Source organism: Dipodomys merriami, unplaced genomic scaffold (assembly GCF_024711535.1).
Source record: "Dipodomys merriami isolate MVZ:Mamm:240054 unplaced genomic scaffold, mDipMer1.0.p SCAF_57, whole genome shotgun sequence".
NCBI classification, from domain to species: domain Eukaryota; kingdom Metazoa; phylum Chordata; class Mammalia; order Rodentia; family Heteromyidae; genus Dipodomys; species Dipodomys merriami.
The window spans coordinates 2,379,660-2,385,876 of record NW_027206146.1 but is presented as its reverse complement, the minus strand read 5'-3'; positions in this window follow the sequence as shown (position 1 = coordinate 2,385,876).

The window sequence follows — 6,217 nt, the reverse complement described above, 5'->3', positions numbered from 1 at the left end:
CCAGACAGCCCACGAGCTCATGGTGCCCAACTTTCATCTGCACCTGAGACACCTGCCCTGGTCCAGCCGCTGGCACTGTGGCCTGTTCGGCCGCTGCCCCGTTGGGTAAGTGCCCCTCCTTCCTCAGCACACAGCTGGGCTGCAGGAGAGAAGGGTGCTCATGAATCAGCATGGTAAGGCTGGGCTCTGGGCTTAAGCCTGTAATCCCAGCACATAGGAGGCAGAGAAAAAGGACATCAGGAGTTGGAGTCAGCCTGGGTCATGTAGTGAATTTCATCCTAGCTTTGGCTCCACAGAAAGACTAGGCTTCAGCAATGTAGGGGTACAGAGAATCCCTCCCTCTTCTGAGGATCAGGATTGGACTGAGAATGCACTCAGTTAAGGTGACACATGGACTCCATCTTCCTGTGCCAAGGCTTCTGATGTTACTTTACATCTCTGCCCCTTTCTTGGAACCCTTCCTGCTCTAACTGTTTCTCCCTCCTCTCCTCCCTCCTTCTCTCCTTTGGTGTAGCTCTGTGTAACTCCTCCCCCTCTCTCTAAATCTTTCCTTTCCTCCCTCCTTCCTCCCCTCCTTTCAATTCTTCCTCAGTCTCTATCTCTGTCTGTCTCTCTATCTCTGTCTCTGTCAATCAGTCTGTCTCTCTCTGGATTAAGCATAGAACATCAAGTGTAGTCACGTGCTCTCTCCTGGACTGAGGTTGAGCATGTAGCAGTCATAACTCTACAAGACTTAGCTGTGGGTTTACAATGTGAATCTTCTTCCATTCACCCAGCAAAACTCTATTTGGGGGAGGGAGATTTTTTTTTTTTGGTGCATATTATGTGGCACGCTGTGTGACTTCTGTCCGTATAGGGGGTGTGCAGTGATCCAGGTGAAGGGCTCAGGGTATCTATCTCCAGAATTCCACACCTGTGCTAAGAACCTGCACGGTTCATACTCCTAGACATGTGGAATTCTGTGATAAATACTGTTAAATGTACTGGACCTGCTGAGCAGCAGAATCCTAGAGCTTCTTCATCCTGAAGATTAACCATGTCTCTCTAAGCCATACTCTTTTCTAGATGAAAAGATACTGATATACAGTGTGTGTAAGCATGGAGTACTATTCAGCCCCCAAAATGGTGCAGTCCTTTCATTTGTGTCAATCTCCATACCCATGTGGTCACGGCAACCCCATCACCAGAGGCACAGAGTGGTCAAGGCACATTTTGGCACACACATGTGTAATCTGAAATCCCTGCTCTCAGGATTCATGTTGGTTTGTGAAAGGACCTCGGAGGGGCAAAGTTTTTTCCTCGTGTAAAAACCATGAGTCATGGGGCTGGGAAGGTGGCTCAGTGGTAGAGCGCTTGCCTTGCATGCTCGAGGCCCTGGGTTCGATTCCTCAGCACCACATAAGCAAAAAGAAAAAAGCCGGAAGTAAAGCTATGGCTCAAGTGGTAGAGTGCTAGCCTTGAGCTGAAGAGCTGAGGGACAGCACCCAGGCCCAGAGTTCAGGCCCCACAACCGGACCCAAAAAAAAAAAAAAAAAAAAAAAAAAACCATGAGTCAAGTTTATCTTTCTGCCTTCAGCATCCTCAAAGGCGTGTAAAACCTCCGATGACCGACTCGCTTTCCTCGAACCTGATTTGGGGGGGGTCACCTTCCTCCTTCAGACAGGTGGGGGAGTCCTGGGGAATTCCTGCCTCTTTTGCCTGTGCACCTGTGCGTCGACCCACAGACTTCCTTCCCCCCCCACCCCAGCTCTTCTTAGCCAACAGCCTGGCTCTTCTCTCCAAAGGCTTTCCTCACACCATAGCCACGTTTGGGGTGCGACCTTTCATGGGTGAGGCTGGGTGCAAGGGGGTCTTCTGTGTGCACAGGTGTTGGGTCTTCGTCCGTCCCACAAAAGACGGACGGGGTCCGAGGAAAGGTAAGTGCGGCGCTCGCCCGTTCCCTAGCCTCCCTCAGCCCAGGAGACAATCAGACACAGCGGGGAGCCAAATCCAGCAGGTAGAAAAACTCCTTTATTAACAGAGAGCAGCCCCTTTTAAAGACAAAGAGGGTGGGTGGTATGGTAAGGGAGGAAGAGGAACCAATCACTGTCAAGGTCACACCCTATCATTCACCTGAGTCTTCACGGGCTGGTTAGGTACTGATCGGCAGGTCAATTGGGGTCTGCCCACTCTACTCTCTCCCAGCGCCATCTTTGCTGCCCATGTGCTCCACACACAGGGTGTGCAGAGTGGTCACGCTCAGCACCACCTGCCTGCTCAGCGGCTTCCAGGCCCTGACCGGTGTGTGTGTGTGTGTGTGTGTGTGTGTGTGTGTGTGTGTCTGTGTGTGTCTGTGTGTGTCTGTGTGTGTCTGTGTGTGTCTGTGTGTGTCTGTGTGTGTCTGTGTGTGCAGCACAGGCTGAGGTCGGCCCAGGGCGTGGTGCTCTGCTGCGCCCTCTGCTGGCTCCTGCGCTTCCCGCTGAATAATCTGGCCTTGGGCATGTGGGGAGATGGCTCCGCAGAGGGCGGAAACCTGAGCGGGGGACCCATGTACAGTTTCTGTTCCGTCCCTGTCTCAGGGAGCAAGACCTTCCTGATGGGAGCGGTGGTTTTCTCCGTCACCGACGCCATGTGCCTGGGCCTCATGCGTTGGGCCAGCGGCTCCGTGCTCCTCGTGCTGCACAGACACAGGTGGCGGGTGCGGTACCTACGCGGCTGCGCGCTTGGCCCCCCCCCTCCCCCCCAGCCTCCCATGAGAGCAGCGTCCTGCTCCTGGTCAGCCTCTTCCTCTCCTTCTACGCCCTGATTTGCCTCCTGGCGCTGTGCTCCATGCAGGTGGGCACCCCGTGCCCCTGGCTGGCCAGCTTGTCCTACCTGGCATCCTCCAGCTTCTCCACCCTCAGCCCCTTGGTGTTTGTGTGCAGCATCTCCCTGCTCAGCTGTGCCTGCGGCTGGGGCACCTGAGGCCGGCTCGGGGGACTGCAGCACCTCCAGGACTCTGTTCCTCACCTGTGGGCTTGTCTGCCAGGGCCGAAGGTGTGTGCTTGCCATGGGAAGGGGAGCTTGGTACCTATGGGCTCTGTCTTGCGGATGAGACTGCCAGAAATAAACATTGTGTAAGAAATAATCCACATGTGTGATCCATGACCATTTCCCTTTTGGGTGCGTTTCCAAGAGAACCAACCTGGAAAGCAGCATCTGTGAGCCCTGAGCTCTGTTCATTGCATGCTTGGCGGCCCCTTGGTGGGGGGGGACTTCCCCACACTCTCCCCAATCCCTCCCTGCACCAGCTGCGAAGGCAACCGATTTCTTATCGAGCTACTCTCATGATAAAGAAACACCTGAGCAATAAGGAGAGAGCCAGGCCTAGATAGGAGAGATAAGGAGAGAAAAGGAGAAACAGAGAGACACAGAGAGATTGTAAGAGATGCAAGACCAAATAAGCAAGACCAGAAAAGAAACAGCATCTGGCCCATTTTCATTAAAACACAAAATAGTTAAACACAGGTGGCTCATGCCAGACATCTCAGCTACTCAGGAGGCATAGGTGTGAGGATCAAGGTTTGAAGCCAGGTTGGCAGGAAAATTCCTGACATTTTTGTTGTTGTTGTTGTTGTTGGTAGTGGGGGCTTGAATTCTGGCCCTGGGTGCTGATCCTCAGCTCTTCATCTCAAGGCTAATGCTCTACCACTTGAGCCACAGCGCCACTTCCTATTTTCTACTGGTTCATTGGAGTTAAGAGTCTCTCCAGTTTCCTGCACGGATTAGCTTTGATCCACAATCTTCAGATCTCAGCCTCCTGAGTAGCTAGGATTACAGGCATGAGCCACCAGTGCCTGGCTTTTCTGTACTTTTCGTAAACCTACTGAAGGTTACTTTTTTTTTAACCCCAAATATTGTCCAACCTCCTTCCTCACACTCTTTTTCCTAAAACCATGTGGGCTGTCTGCTTCCTTTCTTCCTCACATGTCCTGTGCATATTGTCTTTTCTGGATTTCCATTTCTCCAAAATGTAACCATTATCTAATTCCATTTCTTCTATGTGATTTCACATGAGACCTGTGCACACTGCATTTTTTTCCTTTCCTTTTTTTTTTTTTAACAGACCCATGAGATGAAATCTCCCCTCCACACATTTCACATGTGCGAACTTTGCATGTGTAAAACAGCAGGTGTTAGCCGGGCGGCCCTGGCTCACGCCTGTAATCCTAGCTACTCAGGAGGCTGAGATCTGAGAATCGAGGTTCAAAGCCAGCCCGGGCAGGAAAGACCGTGAGACTCCTATCTCCAATAAACCACTAGAAAACCGGAAGTGGCGCTGTAGCTCAAGTGGTAGAGCGCTGGCCTTCAGCTGAAGAGCTGAGGGACAGCGCCCAGGCCCAGAGTTCAAGCCCCATGACCGACAAAAAAACAAAAACAAAAACAAAAAAAACAGCAGGTGTTCTTTCCTTCCATCCACCCACAGCCCAACAACCAGCATCCACGCTCTTTCTTCTTAGGAGCCTGGCTATTTTTTTGGTCCTCATGTACTGAGATCATGAGATCCTGTAACAGCCCAATGAGCTCCCTTCCCATGGCTAAGCACACTCCTTCCCCGCTCCACAGTGTGGCATGCTCCCTTCCTAGGCAGCACTAGGCCCATGTAGTAAGGCAGTAAATCATCAGCTTCCAACCTCCTCTACCTTGGGATGGCATTTCTTTGGGGCAGCTCCCACCATAGAAGGCAACAAGAGCCCCTTAGATTGACCTTCAGGTCTGGTCAGCTGCAAGACCCTTATCTACTACTTGGGCAGCAGCCATAAATCCTAGTCTGCCATGATGAAGCCCCTGGCCCTCAAGTCCACAGCAGGCTTTCTGCCTCCTACCCCTTCCAGCCCCTCCTAGACCACCTAGGTTATATAGGTCACCCCAGATAGTAGCCGGCACTGCTTCTCACTCCTCTCTTATGGGAGGGGTCTTGCCAGCCCCTTTACTGGCAATAAACCTTAAAACACACACACAGACACACAGACACACACACACACAACACCTTTCTTTGTTCTTTGTATCTGGGTGTGTAGTTCTCTGGCAAAGTCTAATATACACTGACAGCAACCTATCACAGGATTAATTTGTTCTTTGGCGGGTTTTTGGCCTGGAAAATATGCAGTTGCATGTATATATTTTGTTCATCCACTCATGCAATGACTGGCATCAGGAAGTTTGCATCCTTAGTGGCTCCTGCCCTGGGCACGCACCCCTCCCTGCGGGCATCTGCCAGTCCAACTGCCCCTTACACTCACACCCACAGGGGCCACGCAGGAGAGAGCATGTCTTAGCGCATGGTGGGCTCTCGGGGCTGGCCACGAGGCCCAGGTTGTGAGCTGAGAAAGCCCAGTGCCATGCACAACACAGAGGAAATGGGGGAGGAGTAGGGACAAAGCTGCCAACCTCTCCAGCCCCAGACCACACCTCACCCACAGGGAGGAGCCCCCCGCCTCCGGGGGCCTCCGGATGCTCCCAGGGGCCAGGCCTTCAAAGCTGCAGCCTCTGGCATGGCCATGGCTCTCTGTCCGTATGGGGGAACTTTGTTTTTTTCTCTCTCTGCTCATGATGTCGATGCTCAGCAAACTTCAGACATATTCTCTGGGCTGTTTCCAATGCTTGGAGCAGACAAAGGCCCATCTCCATGAGTTCCTACTCTCCATGAGTGTCCCAAGCTTGGATTTTACCCTGATCCAGAAATGACCCACCATTGAGCCTCTGTGTGTCACACACGGGGGTGACCCTTCTGCCCCTCAGCAGACCGAGGGAAAGACACCAGGCTGCCAGCAAGAAGCTGGATGGAGAGGAAGGAGAGGCTCCTGCCTGCCCATGGCCAGGACCATGGAGGGGGAAGGAACATTAGATCGTCTGCCAGGACCAGGAGAATTCTGCAGGGAACAGGGCCAGGGAGGAGGCAAGAAAAGGGACTAGTGTTTGGTCTGGGGAGAGGGGAGGACTGATGAGTAAGGGACGTCCATGTGGGGAGAGCATTTCCCTGTTTCCCTGTCTTTCCGCATCACTCCTCTGTGCTGCTCCCCACAACCGAGCTCCAGGCATGGTCCCCATGACCCTGCTGCTCTGCATCCTCCCAAAACGCTTGCAAGACTGAGAGTGGAGGGGCTGAAGGACGGAGACCCCATGGGGCATGGGCATTTCCCCTTTCTGTGTCACTGTGGGTGTGACAAACCTGTGACCAGGAGACAAAAGCCACATC